Source organism: Odocoileus virginianus, chromosome 29, assembly GCF_023699985.2.
Source record: "Odocoileus virginianus isolate 20LAN1187 ecotype Illinois chromosome 29, Ovbor_1.2, whole genome shotgun sequence".
In the NCBI taxonomy this organism is placed as follows: Eukaryota; Metazoa; Chordata; class Mammalia; order Artiodactyla; family Cervidae; genus Odocoileus; species Odocoileus virginianus.
In genome coordinates this window covers 576,527-603,588 of record NC_069702.1, presented here as the reverse complement: position 1 = coordinate 603,588, position 27,062 = coordinate 576,527, and the positions used below count along the sequence as shown (strand labels likewise).

Here is a 27,062-nt window from a genome sequence, read left to right as displayed (position 1 = left end):
GTAAAATTTTATATTTTACGTTCTTATTCTTTCTTTGATATTCTTCCTGTTTTAGTGTAGATCTGAATTTATGGCCTATATAATTTTCCTTCCCTCTAAGGAACTTCTTTTAATATTTTTTGGAAGGCAACAACTTTCCTCAGCTTTGTCTGAGAAAGTCTCTGTGCTCTGTCTTTAAAGGGTGGCTGAGGGCACAGAGCTCTAGGTCTGTCTGCGTCTGTCAGCATCTGGAATACCGCTCCCCTGTCTCCTTGCTTGCATGGTAAAGAAGGTGGTTTTAATTCTTTGTTCCTCTTTAGGGAATGTTTACTTTTTGTTCTGGCTTCTTTCAGGATTTTTAAAATGTATCTTTGATGTTGAACATGATATATCCTGGGTGTGGTAAGTTTGGGATTTTTTTTTTTTCCTTTTGTATTTTTCTGCTTGGTGTGTTCTGACCTTCCTTAGCCTGTGGTTTTGGTATCTGATATTAATTTTGGGAAATTCTCAGTCATTATTGTTTCAAATATTTCTTCTGTTTCTTTCTCTCTTTCTTCTCATGTTCTTATTACATTTATGTTAGATCCTTTGTAGTTGTCGCACAGTTGAATATTCTGTTATATTTTATTCATTGTTTTTTCTCTTTGCTTTTCACTATTCTATTTCTTTGCAGGTTTTTGTGATATAGCCTCAAGCTCACATAAGTTTTTCCTTAGTCCATCAGTGGTTCTCTTTATTTCCATTACAATTTCAGTTACAATGTTTTTGATCACTAATGTTTCTTTTTGATTCTTAGAATTTCCATCTCTCTGCTTATATTGTGCATCTTTTCTTGCCTGCTTTCTACTTTATCCACTAAGACTATTAGCATATTAATTAGTTGTTTTGAATTCCCAGTCTGGAAACTCCAACATCCTGCCATATATGAATTTGGTTTTGATGCTTGCTTTGTCTTTTTATTTTCTGTCTTGTCTTCCTTTTAGTATGCCTTGTAACATTTTCTTGGTAGTTGGGTGCGGACTTACAGAACTGAGCACACAAACGCAAACACAGAATCAGGTGGGGCTCTTGGAGATAAACTCATGCAAGTGTGGGGTTCCCCCAGTACTGGTCCCCTTGGCGTTTTTAACGCTCATAGTTGTCCACGCTGAGCCTCTCAATTTGTCAGTTACAGTTCAGATTTTCTTACCCTGGCATTGGCTCCCATGGAAGTGTCTGCTCGTGGGTTTTGGTCTCAAAAGTACTTAAGAACTTTTACGTAAAAGAGACTAACTTAAATAGGCCTTCTTCAGTAATGTGGTGTTGAGATGTGGAAGGAGCGGGAGGTGTGTTGAGACCCCATGATCAGATTGCAGCCTTTTAGTCAGCCTCTCCCTCCAGACTGTGGACTTCACGAGTGCTCCTCAATTTTTTCTCCCACCTTAGGTGGAGATGCAGGATGGCCGGAGGGAGCTGGAGTTGGGTATTTCCCTTCTCCTAGGTCACTTGGGTTCTAGCTAATAGTTTCTTAGTTTCTCCTGAGGGCAGACTTTGTCAAGGAGAACAGAATACTTTGGAGTATTTCAAAATATTTTCCCCTTCCCCCTGCTAGAAACCTGAGGAGATTTTTCTTTGATACTCACTATTAGAACCAGGGGGCTTTCCAGGTGACTCAGGGGTAAAGAATCCGCCTGCCAAGCCAGGAGGCATAAGAGACTCTGGTTTGATCCCTGGGTTGGGAGGATCCCCTGGAGGAGGAAACGGCAGCCTATTCAGTATTCTTGCCTGGGAAACCCCGTGGACAGAGGAGTCTGGAGGGCTACAGTCCACTAGGTCACAAAGAGTCGGACATGACTGAGCACACAAACGCAAACACAGAATCAGGTGGGGCTCTTGGAGATAAACTCACACGAGTGTGGGGTTCCCCCAGGACTGGTCGCCTTGGCGTTTTTAACGCTCACAGTTGTCCACGCTGAGCCTCTGTCAGTTACAGTTTGGGTTTTCTTACCCTGGCATTGGCTCCCATGGAAGCGTGTTCTCATAAGTCGTGATTCTCTGCATCTGCCTACATCCAACTTTGGGACTAGTGGTTATGAATCCAAGAAGAGTTGTTGCCTCTTCAGTTTGTTTATCTTTTTACTTTTTTTAAAAGATGCAGTGGTGTCTTTCATGCCAGAAGGAAAACTGGAAGTCTCTTCTTACTTTTTCTATTACTTTAGTTTTCTTTCCTGGATGCAACCAGTATTACCAGTTTCTTGTGCATCCTTTCAGAGATAGGCTACTATTCTTAAAAATTTTTTAACTAAGATGAAATTATTTTGGAGAGATATTCTACTAAAATCCTCTATTTCTATGGATGGTTATAACTGTTTCTCATTATGCTGTCATGTGTGTATGTTTTTCTGTCTCTGAAATATTTTCCCTTGTCTGATTTTCTGGAATCACTGAATTTTAATTAATTTTATTAGAATTTTAAAATAATCAAGTTAAGTTAGCTTATGCTGCAGTGAAAACAATCTTCAAATTATTTGTGCTAAAAATGCAAGAATTTCTCATTCAAGTCCATGCATTTTGGGCAAGTATCTTCTCTGTACAGATTTGGCATTGTACTTTCATATCAGTAGCTGCCTCTCTAGTTACAGAGACAGTGGGAAAGAGAGGTTTGGAACTTAGTGTCAGCAGTTAAATACTTCCATTGGAAGTTTATTTATCAATTCGACTCACATTTCAATGGTCAACATAAATCACATGACCATGCCTGACTTCAAGAGGGAGAAGGAAAGCCTAGAAGGAAAGGGGAAGTAGGTATTGTTAATACCCCTGTATCTTTATTATTCATATGGAATGTTCTGTTGTTTTTTGAGAGGAGTCTCCTCAAGTCCCTAACCCTGATTGTAGGTACACCTTTGTGGAATGTCTGCTTGACTGCCACTCCATTCCCCCCAAACAGTGAATATCTTAGAAAATCAAATGGCTTCACTTCTTACTTCTTTGTTTGGAATTCTGCCAAGATCATTATCTTTGTCAGAACATTTTGATCAATTCTATATCTGCCAATTCTCTTCTTCAGAATGGTGATTGTTCTGTGTACACCCTATTCTGTGTTGATAAATAGTACAGGCTCACAGCCTGGCGTGAGATTTTATTCTGTCTTCTTCTCTCAAAGGGTAGTCAGAGTCTGTTGGAGGTTGCAGTTGGTGTCTAGCCCGGTGAGTCTGGTGGTGGGAGGGAATGAGCATTGGCCTCTGGTGTCTGCCTCAGTGGAGCAGACGTGTGAGCTAGCTCTGAGGATACAGCCCATCGATGACACATTGCTTCTCCTTTCCCATATTTCTTAAAGTATCTTTGTGGAAGCTCAAAATTTCAGGAGTGGGGGCAATACCCCTTTTTAATTTCCAGTCTCTTGCTGAAGTTTTCCTTTTTATGTTGACTAAATTATCTTAGAGATTAGTGGAAATATGTATTCAAATATGTATTCCTAGGTTATCCTCTAAGTATTGTTCCTCCTTTCAAGCTGATTGTTTGGATGCAGGTTGATCCAGGTATTTAACAAGAAGAGAAGAAACAGTTTAAAACTTGTTATTTTCTGGAGACATTAGGTTCCATCCAAAAATGTATATAAGGTAGGGTATGCAAATATATTCGATTTATGTGCTGAAGACAAGAAAGTTCACCTCTTTTCTTCTCTCATTCTCTGCTTCCCTTGTCTCCTCTAAAGGTTGTAAAAGAGAACCTTGTAAAGTGGTTAATATTCACCTTTTTCAATAAAATGTTTGAAAGTCTAGATATTGGTTTTTGTTTTTGTTAGTGCGTATCATATATTTGCCATCATTTATTTCGTAAATTTTTATTGTATACCTGTGAGCTAGGAGATGGTGATACTGGGGATTATAAATGATAGCCTCTGCCCTCCTGAAACTTCCTTTTTAGTTGGGTAGGCAAGCATTAAACAGATAGTAGATGATAGGCTCTAAGATGAGAAATTGTCTGTTTAGTGTGATGAGTGTTGGTTGGGCGTCCCCAGCGGCCCAGCAGGTAGAGAACCCACCTGCAGTATAGCAGTCGCGGGAGACTCAGGTTCAATCCCCGGGCTGGGAAGATCTCCTGGAGGAGGAAATGACAGCCTGCTCCAGTATTCTTACCTGGGAAATCCCATGGACAGAGAAGCCTGGCGGGCTACAGTGCAGAGTCAGACACAGTTGAGCGACTAAGCACACACGCACAGGTGTGGGTTATTTCAGATAGGGTGGTGGGGATGGTGTCTTTGCGGGAGGGGGCATTTGCAGCCTTCTGAAGAAGGGCAAGAACAAGGCATACTCAAAGGAAGGCACTTTCCCGGCAGAAGGATTAGCAAGTACACAGGCCCTGATGTGGCAGTAAGCTTCTTGAACTTGAGGAATAGCAGGAGAGCTGGTGTAGCTAGCATAGAGGAAAGGAAACTTTAGGGAGACCACAGATATTTTCTACATTTGATGGAAAACAAGTGGAGAATTTTTGAGCACAAGTGGAGCGAATAAATTTATAGCCTAAAAAGATCACTTTGGAAGCTCCTTGGTGGTCTAGTGGTTAGGATTTGATGCTTTCACTGCTTGGTCCAGGCTCAGTCCCTGGTTGGGGAACTGAGATCCTGCAAGCTCCATGGTGTGGTGCCGCCAAAAAAAAAAAAAAAATCACTCTAGTGACTATGTAGAGAATTAAGGGGTGAGCAGATTCATGGGTACCAGTTAAGAGGCTCCTTGAATTGTTTGGGCCAGAAATGATGATGGCTCTGACTAGGTGGTTGCAGTGGGTGGGAAAGAAGTGGTCAGATTTGAAACATCCAGCATTTTGAAAATAGGGTTGACACAACTTCTAGGATTTCATGAGGGGTAGAGGTCGTCAGGGACACTGGTAGCAGTCCTGTGCGTAGAAGAAGGGAGGGAACGGAATTGTGAGATCCTGAAATACTGACTTAGAGAGAGTTGTCTGGAAGATGTCACTTATCAATGGGAGCAGATTAACGGCCGTACTGACAGGGAAAGTTTTGTGGTCAAGGAGGGCTACCCCCTTTCATTCTCTAAATTTAGGGTGAGTGATCATCACGGTATGTTTGATACTGATGGGCATGATCCCTTAGGAATGGAGAGAGAAGATGTGAGGTTTTTGTCACCTTATGTTGATACTCACCATTCTAAAAAGCAATCCGCAGCTGCTTGGGGTTGGGTTAGAAGTTTTCTCGACCCCACCCTCTTCAGGGAACCTTTGTAATTTTCTTTTGCTTTCCTCTTTTTTGGCTTGCTTAGTCTTATTGTGTATCTTGATAGATTTCTATCTTTTACATTTCTGGTAAATGGTGATTATTAGGAAGTGGAACCAATTGTGTATTTAAAAATATGTGAAAGACATTTACCAGAGAACATGTTTCCCAAGGCCCATTGTTTACCACAGAAAGGAAACCACTGACTTCTTGTTACATCAGTGAAGATAAAATTATTTTGTGAATACAGTACTCCTTTTGTAAGTAACATTTTTCAAACTGTGATGAAAAGAAATTATTTTTTGAAAACAGTTAACTAATGGGAAACGTAGACTTTTGTTGCAAATGGGAATTTATTTAGTGGGAGACCTTAACATTTTTTGATTTCTCTAAAGAACATTTAAAATTCTTCTTATTGTGAGGATATTTTCATTCAGATTATGAAAAAATGCAGTTTATGAAATTTAGAAGTTAGGCATCTAGTTCTTAATTTCTTGAAATGTAATGAAAAATTTTAACCAATTTTAAGGGAGAAAATGTAATAGTACAGGGTGGTGGTAATATTGTTCACTCTGAAACAGAAAAAGGAAATCTGTAGTATAATGTAAATATGGTTAATATTATAGTGACGGTATATTCAAGGGTAACTAGACCATCCATCACAACGTAGTGTCTCTCCTATTGTAAATTCTTGCTTGATAGAAAAGTCCTCGGGTGAAGTTTGATTTAAAAAAACAAAATTTATAGAAGATGAGGATGTTATAATAGCAGCTATGGGCTTACTGGAGACCAGCCTTCTTGGACCCTTGGATATTTTACTTGGAATTTTATTCCCTACTTCTGTCTTCCAATACCCCGCACCTCCCATACCTATTAAAACAAAAACAAAAACTTATATCTTTGGCAATAATAAAGTCTCCCAACTTCTGAGTATCTAAGAAATGTACCTATGGACAAGCATCTCAGAAAACCTAGAGATTATAAAATGTTCAGATTCTCAGCTGCATTGTATTATAGATATAACTTTGTTGCATAAATGTGATTCTTATTTTTTGCCTACGTATAAGTTGCACATAAGGAAATAAAATGTATAGTGATAGTGATGTCAGATAGTGATAAATGCAATGATAAAACAAAATGGCAATAGGGCAGTGACATTGGAGGTCCTCTGAATCACCTTTTTATCATTTACCAACTGAGAATAATAATAACCACTCTGTTGAGAGTTGCATGGATTTCGTTGTGGGTGACATGCACCTAGTTTGATACCTGGTATCATACCAGATTGTTGAGTACATGTTATTCTACTTTTCCTCTCTTTCTGTAATTTGAGTCAGCCAAATCTGCAGTCTAGTGCCATATAATATAGAATATGGTAAAACTAAGAGTTTAAACTAGAATATGTTTAAACCATGTCCTTTATGTGGTTTTGGAGTTTTTGTTGAAAAAGTAAATGATAACACAAACAAACCTCAGAGAGGCCTCATGTTTAGTGAAATAAGCCAGCGACAAAAGGACAAATTCTATATGATTCCACTTAAATAAGATACCCAGAGTAGTCAGATTCATAGAAGGAGAGAGTAGAATGCTTGTAGCCAGGGCCTGGGAGAAGGGAGTGGAAGAGGAGTTGTCCAGTGAATGCAGAGTTTCAGTTCTGAAAGGTGAGAAGATCTCTGGAGATGGATGGTGCGGGTCTCTGTGCAACCGTGTGAGGGTTCTTGGTGCCACAGAGCTGTGCGCTTAAGATGGTTAAGTTATATGTTATATGTATCTTACTTTTTACACTTGATCTTAGCCAAAAGGCCGAGAAGCGATGTATCTTACTTTTTAAAAAAGTAAATGATAAAACTACTTTGTGTTGATAAGGCTTGCCCTCATTGCCCATTTTTGGTAGCTGTTTAGTTAAAGTTTTTTTCTTTCCATTTTATTTAGGTATAACTGATGTGCAGCACTGTATAAGGTGTACATCTGCATGACTTATATATATGGTGAAGTGATTCTAAGTCAAGTTGTTCTTGACTAAATCATGAAATAGTGGGTTGCTCTTCATACATCATAAATCTGTGTGAGATTCCCAGAAACTGAAAAGTTTTGATGATCAGAAATTTTCATCATCTTAACTTCCAGAAGTATCAGATCTTAAACTGTTGCTTTGAGAGCAAAGTTTATAGTATGGTTGGAAAAAAGTTCTTTGTTTTGCATGTCAATTAAAAAATATGTATTGAGCCCTCAAGTTGAATGGATAACAGTAACAACTTTTTGTGCTACATGTTGGCTATTTTTCTAAATTTACATGTAGTAGCACTTATAATACTTCTAACGTTTATATCCTTATAGAAAGTCCTTGAAGGTCTTATGGTTGAGAAACCCAAGCCTGTGATTTAAAAAGTGATTTTCTACTTTAAAAATGACTTTAGAGGAACTTAATGCATAGAAACAAAGGGAGGGCATTCCAGATGGAAGGAAGATCTGGGTGTAGGAAGGAATGGGTTGTGTTTGCACAGAGCAGAGTTCTATAGAACATTAGGGAGATGGGCTCGCGGTTTGTTCTCTTCCATTAGGACCTCGACTGTGAGGCTCAGGGATTTCTGGACTTTATTCTGTAGGCATTGGGAGTACCGCTGAATTACTGAGTTAGGGAGCTTTGTGATCAGGGTCATAGAATTTGAAAGATGCACTTGGGAGCAGTATCTGAGGTGCATCAGAATAGTGAGAGAGGGGAGGTGAGAAGCCTTGTAGAGTCCTTTTGACAAAAGGACTTTTAGTATCGCAGTGGTTGGGGTCAGAGGGTAAATGGCTGACTTGACGAGTTGAGACTTGAAGTAGGGGCCCAGATTGTTACTAGTAAGAGGAAATAGAGAGAAGTCTGTGGTGCATTATTGTAAGATTTTTTCCCCCCCTTAACGGTCATCTGAGTATACAGGTCAGATGTAGGTTTGGCTTTAAAAAGGGAGAGCTCGGAGGGCCCAGGAGCACAGGAAGAGGGACGTTAGCAGCCTTGAACTGAATTTGGTAAGTTTACATTGGGCGCCTTTCAGTTTGAGAGATGAAGATATCTGTAGAGAGTACAGGACTGTGGTGGTCCTGAGACTTGAAGGACAGAAAAGTTTCAGCCTCTAGAGTGTGAGATAGAATACTAGTAATAATAGTGTACTGCTGTTAGTCTTTTATACAAATAAATTACATGCAGTAGAGTCTCTTTTATACAATATTGATTGTATAATCAACTAGTAGTTGGGATGGTGACATAGGGATGGTTACATAAGGGATGAAGAATCATAGGGAAGATATGTGCCTTAAATGTTTTATAGTTAAGTGTATAAATGCTCATGTATCATCAGTCTTTTGATGTAGAGCTGAGGCCTTCTCTTTAGGATATTTTAAAAGTGACTTGCCTTTTTCAAATTGTTTGGCTTAAGTTTCAGAGACAAAGCATTTTCTTTTTGCACTCATATTTTTGATATAATATTTAACTAAGATATATAACTATAGTAAATACAATTGGCAAAGGCAAATTTTGGACAAATACAAGATAACTTACTCTTGGTAGGCATGCACTTCAGTTGTTGGAAGAAAAATGAGGTGGTGTACCAGAGAGGACTCCTCATTCCCCACAAAAGGAAATGGAAACTTGGGAATTATGGTTTATCAGTGGTTTTAAGACTGATGAGAATCTGGTTTTATTTTGAATCTGATGCTTTTCCTACTATATAGTGTTGCAAGATGATAAGGAATAATATATGAAATATTGTTGAGTGGTGAAGGAGTGATAGACTGTGTATATATATTTTTTAATATAATAGATTTATTGAGATAATAATTCACATACCATGCAAGTCACCAGTTTATAATGTACAATTTGAGGTTTTTGTATATTGACAGAATTGTGCAGCCACAACCACAATTGATTTTAGAATATTTTCATCATCCCCTAGAAGAAATCCTGTATCCATTACCTTCCCATCTCCTCCCTGTCCAGAGTCAACCACTAATCTGTCTTTTCTCTATATATTGATAGATTTGTCTGTTCATATAAATGGAACAATGTAATGTGTAACCTTTTGTGACTGGCTTCTTTCACTTAGCCATATTGTTTCAGACTCATCTATGCTGTAGCATGTGCCAGTATTTTTTATGGCCACCCCACTGGATGGATACACCACGTTTTATTTATCTATTCATCAGTTGATGACATTTCTATTGTTTCTGCCTTTTGACTGTAATACAAATAATGCTATTATGACAGTTTCTGTAGTATAGGGTTATCACAGATAATGCTATTGTGAACATTTGAACACATATTTTTGCATGGATATATGTTTTAAGTTTTCTTGCTGTATACCTGGGAATGGAATGGTTAGGTCATATTTTATTTTTGAGGAACTGCCAGACTGTTTTCCAAAGTGGCTGTACTATTTTATATTCCTGCCAGCAGTGTGTGAGGAGGGTTCTAGCCATACACTTGCCAACACTTATTATCCTCATTTTGATTATGGCCATCCTAGTTGTTATATATATGTTTTAAAATGATTGTATTTTTCTAAGAGTAATAAATGCCCTTTGTAGATATTTTGGAAAATACAGAAAAGCATAAAAGATAAAACATTATTTATTTTAAATCACTATTTAGAAATAATATTGAGTAGGTTATTTATCTCTGTTTCAATGTAATTTTTAAAAATGGATACAATTATATATAATTTTGAGTCCTGCCATTTTTAAAATTGTTGTTTAACATCATTCTCCCCCCTTTATTTTGAAATTGTATTTTAATTTTATCCTGTCAAAGAATGTCTATTCTGTTCTGTCTCTCTTTTGTGTTCTTATTTCTTACTACTTTTTCAAATTTTACAGTTATTTCAGAGGAGCCAGACATGGAGTAGGGATAAATATTTGTGGTTAATCTAACATGTTTAACTAGAAATTACTTCCAGGTTAACTGTAGCATAATGTTCCATTTGCTGAATAAACCGTAAGTTAGCCAACTATTTTTTTCTATTTCAGGTATTTATATTCCTTAGAATTTTTCTTTATAAATAATGTAAAATTTCTTTTAAAATAATGTTTTCTTTATAAATAGTGTAAAAAAATTTGTATATGAAATTCTGTCTGCATTTTGCATTTGTAGAAATGTAGTTACTGGGTCAACAACTAGGAACGTATTAAAGATTCTTGTTACATATTGGCAGATTTACTTTTCAGAGTGGTTGTCAAATTTACATTTCCTCTAGCAAATGTATACTTATTCCTTTCTTAGTGTACCTTCACTAGCAATGAGTAAATGGGTGACAGTGAATTTTAAGGAGGCATCTTTCGGATTTGTTCACTGATACATGTATTGCCGGTAGATAGTAGGCACTGAATATATGTGGAATTACTCCCAGTAGGAAAGAGAAGAGTTTCTCTGAAAGACAAGGAAATAATTTGCCATTCACCATTCCAGGGCTTGCCTGGTGGCTCAGTGGTAAAGAAGCTGCCTACAGGGCACAAGCCATAGGAAATAGATGCAGGTTCAGTGCCTGGGTTGGGAAGATTCCCTGGAGAAGGAAGTGGCAACCCACTCTAGTATTCTTGCGTGGAGAATTCCATGGACAGAGGAGACTGGCAAGCTACAGTCCATGGGGTTGCAAAGAATCAGACACCCCTGAAGCGATTTAGCACACACTTAGCACACACGCATATTCCAGGAAAGTAGCCTTGTTATACTGATCATGTAACAGCTTGTGTTTTTATAAAAAAGGGATGAAAGAGTAAAAATTAAGCTTATTTGAGGAACTCGTTTTAAATTTTATTTTGTTTGAACATTTACATGTTTTGGAAGTCAGAGTGGCACTTCGAAATCTTAACTTTTATCCCTGTTTCCTTATGGTCCTTTATTGGTAACCAATCCCCTTGACCCTCCTGCCCCCTGCCTCCCCCTGCCTCTTTTTTAAAGCAACCTCTTATGGATCTTTACAGTACTTTTTAGTAAAATTTAATCAATAAAAATAGATATTCTTTCTTCCCTTTTTCCCTCGTTAAAAACACAGACTATAACAACATATATGTACATACTCTGGTGATGTTTCTATGGAAATACATAGAGTGCTTCCTTAATCATTTTAATACTTGCATCATATTCCTTATAGTGGATACATCATAGGTGATTTTACCAATCCTCTTAGATTGTTTTCAGTGTTTCACTTTTACAGATTATCCCACAATAATCTTGCTGTACACTTTATTTTGTTAGTGTGCAACTGTATCTGTAGGAAAATGTACCAGAAAGAGGGTTGTTGGGTCAAAGAATAAGTGCATTCTTGATATTGTAGATATTGATACTTCTGCTAGCAATAGAGAATGCTCATTTCTTGGAGTGCCTTAGGGTACCTTTTGAAAAGGTCTATAGCGTCATTGCCCCATAATGTATTTATGCTCAAGTACTATGTATGAAAGGACTGTTAAGATGATGAGCCTTGTATCATCAAGAAACAGGTAATTTTGCTTAGATGGTGAGGAAATTCACAAATGTACTTGAAAAAAATGTTACCGGTGATGAAAGATTTAACTTAGAACCTTTAAATGGCAAATACTCATTTTCTTGTTTTTTCTCTCTAGACATATTCTTTCCCTATATAGTTGAGATTTTTTAGTAACTAAGTTCTTCTTGGCTAAATTCTCAAGTTCTTAAAACTAAGTTCAGTAATGATATGTGTTATATGAAACCTGCTAGAGTGTTACAACTATTGTTTTAAACATGGCTGTTATTAGTAACTAATAACCTCCCATGTTTCTCTTTTTTCTTTGTCTTTCAGCCTGTAACATCCCACATTCTGCTTTGTGCATGGTGAATCGCTACTGCTCTGCACCCGTGTGCCTGTAAAGCACAAGCTCCAGATGAAAAGCTTCTAGATGGAGCCTTCCCGTGTTTGCTGTCTTTTCTACAAACTCTGTGCCTCAGCAACCTTTTCTAAGTGGTAAGTGGTATGTATGTATTGTGCTTTTACAAAGGAATAATAGGAATTTCTAAAACAGCTTTCATTTAAATTACCTGCCCCTTTTTTGTATATTCTCTTTTGACACATGGGTAAGCACCTATTCTTTTGTGTATGTGTGCTAATTTTCAAAATCATATCTGAGAATAACAGTAATACCTAATTTTTGGAGACTTCAGAACATTTTCCATATTATAATCTGGTTATAGTATAATATGCAATATTTATGAAGAATACAAAAATATGTAAACACCTTTTTGTGCGTGCACTTTTATATGCTCTGTATTATCTATTGATATTTTATAATTTCATTTTCATTTTGAATGAGGTACAAGAGGTACTTGATGTCACAAGATCATAGTTTATATTTATTTCATAATTAGAGATTTTTACTATGAGTGTTTTTTAAATAATGATCTAAATTTATATTTACTGCTACAGGTGACTACCATTTTTAGTGGTTATTACAGTAAATGAGCTTGCAAAACTGGGTTTACTAAAACTAGTTTTATTTGGGAAGAACATTGTTTCATGGAATGATAAAAATGTTAGAAGTTAAAAAGTTATGAAAATAAAAGAGTAATTTCACTTCCAAATTAGAACTTGCATGGTAAGTGAATTGTGTTAGTATTTTATGATTTGTTATTGGTTCTGTTTTCATTTTGCTAGAGCCACGGATTCCAACTTTAGGTCTGTACTCTATATTCTTTTATTATAAGGCTGAGGTATTTCTTCCTGTTACTATCTTTTCCTACCTACCTAGGTATTTTGAGTCCACTGGGTCAAGAACATTCTCTTCCTAACAACTGTAAATTATGTGCGTGTTTATGGAATTGATAAGAGAAGTATGTAATGCCAGCCCTTCTGTTTATCACATGGCACTGTGTGTCCCTTTTCATATTTTCAACCTTTTTTTGGAAGCATAGGCGCTAGTTAACCAGTATGTTTTTTGAACAACTCTGAGATTTATTCAAAACACATGTTTTGGGGTGGGGTGCAGAGGAATAAAATTGAGCAGAACAAGTTGCTGACATGGGAAACCATTAAAATTATTGAAGACTCATTTTAAGTGTCAGTCAACAAAGAGTTACCAAATTTTTACTTATAAATAAAATATATATGACATTTAGCACTGTAAAGAGGTAAGTCTCCAAATAGAAATCATATAGTTAGATGAGATCGAGTGAAGAATGAGGTACTCTTTAGCTCTAATTCTAATAATAATTGCATAGTGTTCATAAGTGCAAGTTAGTTAGTCTTCGTTAGCCCTTGGTTTCCTCATCTATGAAATGAATGAATTAACTAAATAATTTATAAGGTTTTTTTAGAGACTCAGATGTATAGAACAGACTTGTGGACTCTGGGAGAAGGCGAGGGTGGGATGTTTCAAGAGAACAGCATCGAAACACGTATATTATCTAGGGGGAAACAGATCACCAGCCCAGGTTGGGTGCATGAGACAAGTGCTCGGGCCTGGTGCACTGGGAAGACCCAGAGGGATCGGGTGGAGAGGGAGGTGGAAGGGGGGACCGGGATGGGGAATACATGTAAATCCATGGCTAATTCATTTCAATGTATGACAAAAACCACTGCAATGATGTAAAGTAATTAGCCTCCAACTAATAAAAATAAATGGAAAAAAAATAAATAAATGATACATTAAAAAAAAAGATTTTTTTTTTGGTGCTTTCATACACACAACACTTTATGTCTGTAATGAACAAATTGATAGATAACTTGTTTTTTTGAGGATACCTTTTCTTTCCTCACCTGTCTGATAGAGATATTTTTAGACTACTTTCTTTGAATTGTGGGGTCAGAATAAGGTCCCACTGTCAGTTAGTCATTGTCTTTGGATTGTGATATCTTTCTTTTATTCTTTTTTCTTCACATTCTTATCCTTCTGTTGTCTTGACTGTTAGAATTCTTCACGTAACTCGTTTGTTCCCTTTCTGTCTCTTGTGTCTTATTAGTGACTCATCATGTTTCCTTGACCTGCTTAGTATCCATTGTTTTCACCTTTGTATTTTCCAGGATCACTGCATCTTACACGAGTGATTCTAATCCTGGGACCCTTTTAAAAATACAGATATCTTCTAAAATGATCTTGGGAGAAGGGTGAGCTTGGCAGGTAGCTGAAACCTACTGGAAACCAGTATTACTATCTCACCAGGACTGGAGTCGCAAGGTCTCATAGCCTGTCACTTCTTGCCTTAGATTCCATCATCAATTAGTTGCACTTCTGAGGCCTTGGAGTCTCCTTTCATGATCATAACACTCTTATCTGTTCTTTTTCTTTATTATGACTTGTTTCTTGGCATTTTCTTGCTTTTCTAATTAAAACCCAACCCTTGTGATCATATTCACAGCAGCATCTTATGTTCTGTTGCCTTTTTAACATTCTGAAGACCCTGTCCAAACTGCAAACCTAAGTTAATTTGCCAAATATATATTTCCTAGTTCTAGCTACCTGATGCAGTTGGAAAAGGTCATATAACTAAGTTTGGATCTACTCGGCAGTCATTTACTTTATTGCTAAACTAATTCTTCCCAAGCTTGGCTTTTTACCCTTCTTTAGAAGACCCCACACCTTGTCACAGTCAAGTTGCCTTTTGGGCAGCCTAGCATACTTCTGGACCTATTCTTTTTTACTTCAGAATTTTTCAGTGCCTAAAGAGGAAGTGTTATATCTTATTATAATTTTTATTATGGAAAATTTAAGACATATAAAAGTTAACAGACTAGTGTAATGAATCCCCTTGTATTCATTACTCAGGTTCAGTAATTATCCTGTCATGGCCAAATTGTCTTGTCTCTCACCAACTTCCCTCCCATTCCTATACTATTTTAAAGAAAATTCTAGGCATCATAAAATTTATTTGTATTTTTACCGTTGATACCGTTATACCATTGTTAACTTTAAAAAAGCAATTCCGATATAGTCAAATATCCAGTTAATGTTAATTGTAATTCTCACACATTTTGTTTATTTATTTATTGGCTGGACCTCATGGCATGCAGGATTTTAGCTCCCCTTGCAGGGATGGAATTTGTACCCCCTGCAGTTGAACCATGGAGTCCTAGCCCCTGGATGGCCAGGGAAGTCCCGTAAAAGCAGTTGGCTGGATAGGTTCAGGGTCCAGATAAGCCGTTTCCCCATTGCAGTTGGTTGATTTTTCTCTTAAGGTTTCATCCTCCCCTCTGTTTCTGTCCTTAAAATTTATTTGTTGAACAAATTGGTCTTTGTCTTGTAGATGTGGGTATTCCTGATTATATTCCTGTGGAGTGATGAAGCATACTCATCTGACCTTTGTATTTCTTGTTAATTGGTAGTTGCATCTAGATAGTTGCTCAGACTCCACTTCAGATTCTTCTAGCAAGTCTTTGTCTTTGTGCACGTGTCTGTCCTTCCCTTCCGATTAGTTGCCATTTGTGCTCCATGCTGTAGATCAGACCTTATGTTTTCCGTAAGGGGGCAGATAGTGTAGAGCTTAGGCCTCATGGCCCATCTGGTCGTCTCTGCTGCAATCACTAAATTCTGCTGTTGTAATGAGGAAGCTGCAGTTGACAAAACGTAAATGAGTGGGCATGACTGCGTTCCAGTAAAACTGTATTTACAAAAATAGGTGATGGGCTTCCTGCTTGAGATCTGTTAAATCATTAAGGTTTGTAAATTGGTGATATTTTAATATTACAACTTTACTGTTCATTTATTAGGTGAAATGGTCTGTAAAGAGAAGCTATTCCGTGTATACTATTTGTTATGTGGTGGTTATTGTCGTTCAGTTGCTTAGTTGTGTCTGACGCTTTGCAACCCCATGGACCGCAGCCCGCCAGGATTACCTGTCCTTCACTGAATCCTGGAGTTTGCTCAGACTCTTGTCCGTTGAGTGATGCCAATGAGTTAATGCTGTATAGTGGTGCAGTTTGTATGGGGGAGGTTGACAGTTTCCCTTAGCTTACCTATTTCAAAATAGTGCCTTGGTTATATTTGCTTTCTCCAACAGTGACTGATTAGGGTCTCCCGTTCCTCTAGATTCCTTATAGACTCTAAACATATTGGAGTTTTTAAAAGTTCACTATGGTAATTATCATTGTTAATGCTTAAATTACTTAATCTTTGGCCAGTGGGACTCTTTAAATTGCTTACTGAGTTATTTTGACATGACTAGTAATTTTTGATAGCTTCTTGATTATCTAGTATAACTCATCATGTACATTTCATCCCCACACCTGCCACACCTGCTGTCAGCAGTGTCTCAAAGGAGTCCTGATTCCTTTATTGGGGAATAGAATTTCAAGACCACAGTTTGGGCTCTAGAGGTTCTCATTGCTAGTGGGTTGACTGTTGTTTCTAGGCCTTTTCAGTGCTCAGAACTAGGGATTTTTTTTTTTTAAGGACAGAGTACCTCATGAATTCATACTGATATTTCCAATTCAGTTTCAATACTACCAGATTTTTTGTTAATCTTTTTTATTTTATATCTGTGTTTTTCAGCTGAGAATTCTAGTTCTCAGTAATACTAAGAATAAAATCTTATTAAAATATTTCATAATTACTCATTTATAGTACCCTCATTATACATGTAACAGTCTCAGAGTAGCTGCACAGGCATTTTGTCTTGTCAGGCTTTTCTCATTTCTGTGAGATTTAGCCATGTTGTCATTTTGTTTTGTTTTTTTTCCATTTCTGTATAGTAAGTTTTCTGTTGTGTGACATGCCATGATTTATTTATGCATTTTCTAGTTGGTAGATATTTGAGTTGCTTCTAGTTAGGGGCTGTTAGGAATCAAGCTGCCATGAGCACCCTTGTTTGCAGCTTTTGGTTGGCATATGTACTTTTTTCTCTTGGCTGTAGTCCAGCAATGGAATTTGCAGTTCATTTTTGGACTTAGGGCTCATTTTCCTAGGAATGTTTACTCAGTGGCCTGTGTGTGTTAGTTATCTATTGCTGTGTAACAAATCACCCCAAAAGTTAGTGGCATAACACAGCAAATGGTATTTATCTCACAGTTGCTATGAGTCAGCTTTTGTGGGGTACAGTTTAACTGGGTACCTCTAGCTTGGGGTCTCTCATATAGCCAGTCAGGGTGGTTAGCTGGGGTGCATATATCCCTGGGCTCGGTTGGAGGGGCCACAGAGGAGCCTTCTGGAGGTGCTTCAAGCACACTCAGGTCATCATTGGTAGGTCTCAGGCCCTTCTGGCTGTTGGCTGGAGACGGGTGCCTCTGCCTCTCCATGGGCAGTTGGCACCATGGCAGCTGGTTGTTAGTTCAGAGCAAGGGGGCAAAGAGTTTCCTTTTTAGTGGGCCTTTTTAGTAACCTGTTCTTTGGATGACAACCCAACATGTATGCTGCATTTTTTTACTTATTTTTTAAATTGTTGTGGTAAAATATGCATAACATAAAATGTCAATTTTAATCATTTTTAAGTGTATAGTTATGCCACCAACAGAGTATATATCTAAGTTATTTTATTTTAAATATTTTGATATTTAATAACTTCTAAAGTGTAATTTGGTGTTATAATTACATATAATAGTTTCATGCCTCCAGAGTCATCCCCATAAAACAAGGCTTATTGAAAGGAGTCTGACTTGCGTCTGTTTTCTCTACCCTTTTCTCTAAGTAGTTCTATGCTAAAAACCTAAGTTTATTCTTCCATTCTGCTTTTTAAAAAATATTACTCTTTAGACAAATGATAATATATGCCGAGCTTTTTTCACTTAATATATTCTGGAGATCACTCATTAGTAATAAATTATTAATTCCTTTTTATAGCTACATAATATCTCATTGCATGAATAAAAAAGACATAGCTTATTTAACCAATTTTCAGTTGATGGGCATCTGAGTTGTTTCTAATTTTTTGCAAATAGCACTGTATATTTGGGACAGATTCCTGGATGTGAACTTGCAGGGTCAAAGGGAAAATGAGTACACAGTTTTATAGATATTGACATATTTATCCTCATAAGAATAAAATCTCTTTGTGTACCCATCAGTAAGGCATGAGAGTGCCTCTTTGTGTATATATATAAAAAACCTTATCAATAGAATATATTGTCAGAATTTTTTTTTTGTCCTAATGCAATCTCATAGTGTTAATTTCATCTCTCATTATGAGTCAGATTGAATATCTTTTTTATAGTTTACAGTTTTATTTTTACACATCTCAGAACCATTTACATCAACTGTGGATTCTTTTAGACATATAAGCATGTTTATCTTGGACACATTAGGCTGAGTATCTTTTTTATATGGGTGAGAAGCATTTGTATTTCTTTTTTTGTTAACTGCCCATTTCTTTAGCTCTTTTTCTATAGGTTTGTTCCTGTTTTCTGTTTTACAAGCTCTTTACATCTTAGGAATATCCACATTTTGTCCATTTGTTTCTTCTTCCTACCACTTAAGTAGAGATATTCTCTATTCCACTTTTCTATATTCTGCCTTTAGTTTGCTTTGTTTTGCTTCTCATCCTTTTCCATTAGTTACATTTTTTCTTCTGGCTAAACAATTCAGTATTTAGTGACTCCACTTCTGTAGCTCAAACCTATTCCATGATTTCTTCAAATTCAGCATATCTCAGATAGAGTTCGACTTTATCCACAAACCTGATGTTCCTGTTGCCTTTGTTAGGTAATGGCATTACTGTTTTCCTACTTGGGAACTTGAAGTAATCTTCTGTGATTTACTTATTGTTAATTCAGCAAGTATTTGTTGAGTACCCACCAAGTGCCAGGTACTGGACTAGACATTAAGTAATTACAGTCCTAGCTTTCAGGGAACAGTCTGATGGGGGAATAGCTAGTAAACACAAACCCATGTCTAAACAGGTAGTATGTATTTCAAGAAAGAAGTTAAGGGTGGGACACATGATTAGATTGGAGAGTTTAGGAATAGTCTTTTGGAGACAATGACACTTTTTAAAAAAGATTTATTTATTTTATTTCTTGGCTTTGGTGGGTCTTTGTTGCTGTATGCGGGCTTTATCTAGTTGTGATGAGTAGGGGCTACTCTCTGGTTTCCATGTGAGGGCTTCTCATTGCGGTGGCCTCTCTTGTTTCGGACTCTAGGCTTCAGTAGTTGCAGTGTGGGCTCAGTAGCTGTGACTTGCAGGCTTTAGAATTCTGGCTTCAGTAATTGTGGTACACCAGCTCTGCTGCTCCGAGGTGTGAGGGATTTTCCCAGACCAGGGATTGAACCCGTGTCCCCTGCATTGCAAGGCAGATTCTTAACCACTGGGCCGCCAGGGAAACCCGAGGAAGTGACTTTTAAACTGGGATTTGAAGGCTTCTTAGGGTTCACCTGGTGAAAAAAATTGGAGTTCCAGGTATAGGAAACAGCATGTGGAATGATCCTGAGGCACAAGAGAAGTTGAACTAAATTTTAGGAAATGAAACGATCCATTTGGCTGGCATGTAGGCAGAAGAGGTAGAGAGCTATGAGATGTGATCTGATTTACTTTGTAAAATGAGGTTGAGGGGTGCATGCAGAGGTTGGTTAGGAGCCTGGTTAGGAGGCTGTGGTGGTAATTGAGAAGTAGTGGTATCCCATTCATTCTTCTGTGAAATTCTTTTAGTTCTATTCCTTTGGTGCTTTGCTCGTTCTGTCCTAGTTCAAAAAATCATCTCTTGATTGGCCTAATAGGTTTTTATACAAATTGGTCCCACTCTGTTTTAGTTTCTGTTCACCATCCAGTCTGCTTCAAAAGTGAACTTTTAGAAATCCAAAGTCTGTTCATATCACTTTCTTTCTTGAAAACTCATGGTGGTTTCCTGGGATTGTTAATTTTATGTGTCTACTTGACAGAACTGAAGGATGCCCAGAGAGCTGGTTAAACATTATTTCTGGGTGTATCTGTGAGCATGTTTCCAGAGGAGATTAGTGTTTAAATCAGTAGACTAAAGATGATCCTCCCTCACCAGTGTGGGTGGGTGTCATCTAATCATTGAGGATCCAAATAGAATCAAAAGGCAGAGGAAGGGTGAATTTGTTCTGTCTCCTTGGGGCTTCCATCTTCTCCTGTCCTCAGACGTTTGAGTTCTTGGGCTTTTGGATTCTGGGACTCACACCAGCAGCACATCATCCCCTGGCTCTCCAAGTGGCTCAATGCTAAAGAATCTACCTGCCAATGCAGGAGACGCAGGAAACGTGGGTTCAATCCTGGGTTGGGAAGATCCTCTGAAGGAGGAAATGGCAGCCCACTCCAGTATTCTTGCCTGGAAAATCCTGCAGACAGCAGAGCCTGACAGGCTAGAGTTCATGGAGTATCAAAGAGTCAGGCATGATTGAGCATGCCGCACACACATCACCTTCACCCCCCAGCCCCAACCCCTTCTGGCCTCAGTCTGAGAGTTTTACCATTAGCTCCTCTGTGTCTGAGGCCTTCAGACTCATACTGAATTTTGTCACTGTTTTCCTGGGTTTCCAGCTTGCAAATGGCAGATCATGGGACTTCTCAGCCACTGTAACTGTGTGTATATGTTAGTCGCTCAGTTGTGTCCAACTCTTTGCGACCTCACGGACTGTAGCCCACCAGGCTCCTCTGTCCATGGAATTCTCCAGGCAAGAATGCTGGAGTGGGTTGCTGTTCCTTCTCCAGGGGATCTTCCTTACCCAGGGATCAAACCCAGGTCTTTTTGCTTTGTAGGCAGATTCTTTGCCATCTGAGCCACCAGGAAAGCCAATTATAATAAATATCCTCTTATATATCTATTTTTATCCCATTGGTTTTGTTTCTGGTAGTCTGTGAAACCTAACACATCCCCTCATTGCAGACAAATGAAAGCCCACCTGAAATTGAAGGTTTTATAATTTTCTATAAGCTTTAAGTTCTGCTCCTTTGAGAGCACTTCTCTTTAGGAGATCAAGACTGGTATTTTTCTACCTCTCTTTTTTAACTCATCTTCATCCTTGTCATGATATCTCTGCCTCTTGAACCCTGCTTCCCCATCTCTTTGTTTTTTTTCCTTCTCCTAAAGTCTCCACTTATATCCCCTAATACTTCTTAAATCCTCTCAGTCAGGTTGGCTTTTAACTTTTGTTGATATTCCAGTTCTAAGATTCATCATAGCCTGTGTAAATATTAGAATCATTTTGTATTTATTTGGAGTGTAGCGAATTGTGTATATTTCACTCTTGTAACTGATAGGAACTCAATAGCTATTTGTCGAACTGTAGGGGATTAGGGGCTTCCTTGGTGGCTCAGATAGTAAGGCGAGCATTCCATGTGCCAGATCCCTCCCTGAAATTTCTTATAAAAGAGCTAAGTGTCAAGTACAAGTTTATAAATATCTTGTATTGAACCTTCAGGGAGTGACCTCATTTAGAAATAGTAAGATCTGACTGGCCTTTTGAAACACTCTTTACAATTCAGTGAATATTGGATAATCCTTAAACTCTTCATGCTAGTTTGGCAAAAAATGTTTATGTGATAATATCAGAGGATTCTTATGATTTACTAGGGTGTTCAGAACACAAATACACAATTTCCATGGCAGTGAGGAGTAGCCAAAAAGCTTCCGACTATGTAGCATATCTAAATGTACCTCTGCTTTTACCTTAGGAATCTTTCTGACGAATTGTCCATGGGGCCATCTTCTTTCTTCTTTAATTAACCACGTTTTTAATTAAGCTTTTTATTTTGTATTGGAGTATAGCCGATTAACAATGTTGTGATAGTTTCAGGTGGATAGCAAAGGGACTCAGCCATACATGTACATGTATCCATTCTCCCCCAGGCTTGATGGGGCCAACTTCTGACCAGGTGTCTTGCTAGGTTAAAGGTACTGGTCTTGCATGTTGACTGTGCTTCCATGCTGGTGCAGCTGGTAAAGAATTGGCCTGCAATGTGAGAGACCTGGGTTTGATCCCTGGGGTGGTAAGATCCCCTGGAGAAGGAAACAGCTACGCACTCCAGTGTTCTGGCCTAGAGAATTCCATGGACTGTGTAGTCCATGGGGTCTCAAAGAGTCGGACATGACTGAGTGACTTTCACTTTCACTTTTGCATGTTGACTGAGTTTAATATACTTGATTCTCATATGTGATTTTGTTTATATTGGGGCCAGCCAGCATGTTTCTTTTGTGAGGAGAAGGGTACTATCATTATGTATTCCATCTTTTAAAATTATAACAAGTTTACTTTTCTTCCTCTCCTATTCTCTCCCTCCTTCCCTTTCTCCCTTTCTTTCTACAAATGAGGCTAAGTTACTTTGTGTGAGTTAATATAGCTTAGTATTGTGTAACTGTGCTACATACATTGTGTTGCCTTCTCATAAGAGGTCATTTCTCTGAACTTACAATGGAAATGGGGTTTATACAGATTTGTCTTACATGTGACTTTTTGGATATAAATCTAACTTCTAAGTCTCTTTGGATCACCTCTTGAATTAAATAACTATTTTTGTCTTCTATTACATCTTGGTACAGTGAAAGGTATAGGAGATTATAATTTTGCTTTCATACTAAATGGAATTTAATTTTGTCATTGGGTATGCAGTAGATACTAGACCTTTTAAAGCTATTTTTAAATTAAATTTCCTAAAGTCACATTTCAGATTTTTCGTGTTTCAGCAGTGTTAACTAATGGGAAGTATTTTGGTTGTATTATTTTAAGGTAAAACTATCTTATGGAAATTTTAAATGAGCTTGCTTAAGATGAAACTAGGACATTAAGTCTTAGTTTCTGGAATTTGAGTTTTAAAAAATCACCATGAAATATTAACTAGGGTAGGTGATTATAGGTAAGAATTGAATTATCATTTGGTACTGTGATCTTCAAGTTTAAAACGATGAAAGATTTTACTTTTAAAACTAAATACCTATAAAACAAAAAACATTTCACGTAGCTCATGGTTTGACAGGTTTATGAAAGGCTTGAAAGATACAATTGTCATAGGTGAAATACTGCATTCTCCATCGGGTTTATGTAACTAAGTAAATGAAGGTGAAAAAACCTGGTGAGGTGGGAGAAATGACTCAGTTCCTCACTTTGCACTCTCCACATCTTACTTCCTCTTGTTTTAAATTTGCATGAATATTACAGCTTCAAAGATAATCGTGACATTAATTCAGAGGCCTGATATATTAAAAGATAAGCTTTTATTGTTTTATAATACTCCATTTTTACCATATTGGAACTTTCTAGAACACTCTTCTTCTAGGACAGTTTAGTTGTTGTTGCTCAGTTGCCCGACCCTGCAACCCCTTGGACTGCAGCTCACCAGGCTTTCCTGTCCTTCACCATCTCCCAGATTTTGCTCAAACTCACGTCTGTTGAGTCAGTGACGCCAGCCAACCATCTCATCCTCTGTCTATCCCTTCTCCTGCCTTCAATCTTTCCCAGCGTCAGGGTCTTTTCTAATGAGTCAGTTTGTTTCATTAGGTGGCGAAAGTATTGGAGCTTCAGCTTCAGCATCAGTCCTTCCAATTAATATTTAGGACTGATTTCCTTTAGGATTGACTGGTTTGATCTCCTTGCAGTCCAAGGGACTCTCAAGAGTCTTCTCCAACACCACAGTTCAAACGCATCAATTCTTCAGCGTTAAGCTTTCTTTACAGTCCACCTCTCACGTACATACTCAACTACTGGAAAAACAAAAGCCTTGACTAGACAGACCTTTATCGGCAAAGTAATGTCTCTGCTTTTTAAATACGCTGTTTAGATTTGTCACAGCTTTCCTTCCAAGGAGCAAGTGTCTTTTAATTTCATGGCTGTAGTCACAATCTGCAGTAATTTTGAAGCCCAAGAAAATAGTCTGTCAGTGTTTCCATTGTTTCCTCATCTGTTTGCCATGAAGTGATGGGCCTGGAGGCCATGATCTTAGTTTTTTGAATGTTGAGTTTTAAGCCAACTTTTTTACTCTCCTCTTTCACCTTCATCAAGAGGTCTTTAGTTCTTCTTTGCTTTCTGCCATCAGGGTGGTGTCATCTGCATATCTGAGGTTATTGATATTTCTCCCGGCAATCTTGATTCCAGCTTGTGCATCCAGCCCAGCGTTTCTCATGATGTACTCTGCATATAAGTTAAATAAGCAGGGTGACAATACACAGCCTTGATGTACTCCTTTCCCGATTTGGAACCAGTCCGTTTTTCCATGTCAGGTTTGTAGAGCTGGGTAAGTCACACCACACAAATAGTTTCTTAAGGTTTACGTCTTATTCATTGTTTGTGTCCTTCACTGTCTAGGTTGATAATATAGTTGGGCTCAGTGAGGGTCATAGAACTATGTCTGTTTTCATTTATTATACTATACCTGGTGTTAGGTTTCTGGAAAGGCTAAAGTGTTTTCTTTTTGTCTCTTTACTTTTATACTGATACATTTTCCAGTTAGCATTTACGTCTAGCTTAGTATGATTGTAACATGTATTATTGTTCTTAACAATAAGAGCATAACCTGAATTGGGAAGTTGGTCCAGAGTCAACATTCAAAAAGTATAATTCCAGTGACCTCGAATCCACTAAACTGAGCTAGAAACTAAAAATTCTCGCAAGGTAGAGCAAGAATAAAGGAAAAGAGGTGTTGAGGGACCCAGCAGGAAAAGGGTGATTTAAATGGAGTGGAGGGAAGTTAAACCACAGACAGAGCAATTGATACTTGCATGCTTTGTCAGGTTTCCCCTATAATGTACAAACTGTGGGCAGAACATTTTGCAGCTGATTGAGTTATCACTGTTTGTTGCTGCTGCTGCTAACTCGCTGCAGTCGTGTCCAACTCTGCGCGACCCCATAGACGGCAGCCCACCAGGCTCCTCTGTCCCTGGGATTCTCCAGGCAGGAATACTGGAGTGGGTTGCCATTTCCTTCTCCATATCACTGTTTAAACTGTGATAATTAAAAGTTATCATTAAAAGTTAACTTTATCAAAGTTAAACATCTTTGGGAAAACGTATTTTAGGTTAAAGATTATTTTGAGAACTCTGGCTGAGACAGAGAAATGTCACTTTCCTTTAGAATATTGTTCTTGGACCTTTCAATTAATAGGGAGACATTAGCAGAAGAGGATTGAATTTCATCTTAAATGAGCATCCCTGTGATTTGTTAATCATAATATGATTTCTTCCTTCCTCCCTATTTTTTACTTCTGGTAAGGCAAATTTATTCTTTCTTCATGAAATATTTAAGGTAAATTATGTGTTAATTAGGCTTAATTATCCTTTTTTGAGAGGCCTCTTGCTTTTGTTCTAATGTTCAGAATCAGTATAAAAACACTCAAGTTATAATTGTGTTTTAATTTGAGAACTTTATCTTGAATAACTCCGTATAAGAACATATTCCTTTAAAATATGAAAGAATCCAGATGTGCAGTTTTTCTCGTTTTATCTGCTAGTTGTCAGTTCCCACAGCTGCGCAGTTGAACATTTATAGAAATTATGGGTTTGTTTGGGTTAAAACGAAGTAATGTATGTTCAGCACCCAACCCATTTTTTTCATACATAGGCGACTCTTAGTGATTAGTGATTATTATTGATTTCAATTTCTAGGGCACCATTTCTTAGGGTGCAGTGAATGAATCCTGAATTCTACCCTACCATGTTTGTGATTTGTTTAGACTGACTTAATCACTGTGGAGAATAAAGCATATTGGTGGGGTAGAGCTTCTTTTGTGTGTGAGTCCTTTTTAGAGTTACTGGATGTACTGGAATGTGAAGGATTAAGCTCTGTGGCATGTTCTATATGGTCATTCATAGTGACCAAACTGATTTGGAATGTTGTTTTGTTGCTAACTTTGAAATGTGTTATTTTCTATACAGAGAATGTTGATCTGAATAAATTGCTTATTATCCTTTATAAATATCTAGAATGAGATGAATTGTCAATCAGCGTGAATCTTATCTGACTCAATACTTTCTTTCATAAACACAGGGAGGAGGCAATCCTAGGGTAACCTTTAGGGAATAAAAGCCAGGCATTTCGGTGCAGTTCAGAGGGTATGTGGTAGCACCCAGCTTTGGAGCCTGTAGGAAGTCATGTTTCAGAGGCCCACAGCAAAAGATCATATTTATTAATCATGTTTATTAAGCTTTAATGTGTCACTTAACTGGCTCTTCTTTCAACAGCTAGCCAGTTCCTCAGAGGGAGGCAAAAAGCCGTTCGTGTAGTTGTAGATTGTAGCTCCACTTACTCCCTGGCAGTGGAGGCTGAGAGCATCACTTCCTTGGCAAAGTCTTTCCTGTCCTGTCCTCCACTTAAATGGATGAGTGACTCCCTTGTACCCAGTTGTTGCTTGGACATATTTAAGTAACTTCTCTCAAAGCATCTAAAAAGGGTTGTCCCTTGTATCTCTCTTCCAGCTGGCCTGCAAGCTCCTGGTTGGTTGCAGGTGCATCTGTGTTAGGGTCTGTGTTAGAGTGCAGATTCTGGGAGCTCAGGGTGGACCCTCGGTCTGTGTGAAGTGTCTGTCTTGCTGTGGCTTTTGGCGACTCCTCAGCATGAACTGGTTCAGCGCTATTGTTCCAGGTGCTCTCGTTCTTCAGTGAAAAACCTCTACAGAGGCTCATTCTGCCCTGAACCCTGTACTCCAATTCTTATTTCTTTCTCGGCTGCCAATGCAAGTTCTCGATTTCCTTTATTTCTTTCAAGGAGCAATTCAAGTTTTTTATCCATGAAGGTTTTTAAAGGTATGTTTAATTTTAGTAGTAATTAAAATTCAGAAATCCAAGAAAAAGTAAGAAGTGTTAACTAGAACTGCACACTTAGAATTGGCCTGTTAAAATACATTATACTTTTAAGTAACAAAAAAACCATATTTGTAAATACTTTCCTCTTCAAAATCAGAAGTTATGTTAATTTTGGTAAAATTCTAATTTTTTTTCAAGTTTGATTCAGAACCTTGGAGAAATGGGAATTTGGACTAAAGCTTATGGAAATAAATAAAGAGGTGTGTTAA

At 37.8% G+C, this 27,062-nt stretch overlaps 1 protein-coding gene across 4 annotated transcripts in view; it reads left to right on the top strand.

The window, feature by feature from the left end:
* Positions 1 to 27,062, top strand: part of FRYL (FRY like transcription coactivator) — a 297,672-nt gene that overhangs the window by 71,946 nt on the left and 198,664 nt on the right. For 3 of the 4 annotated variants that reach the window (XM_070458031.1, XM_070458033.1, XM_020879792.2), the window contains exon 2: positions 11,989 to 12,150. The gene's annotated coding sequence lies outside the window, so the exon portion shown is untranslated. Of the gene's footprint in view, positions 1 to 11,988; positions 12,151 to 24,220; positions 24,291 to 27,062 lie in introns of those variants that run through there. The other variant, XM_070458032.1, reaches the window with a different exon arrangement.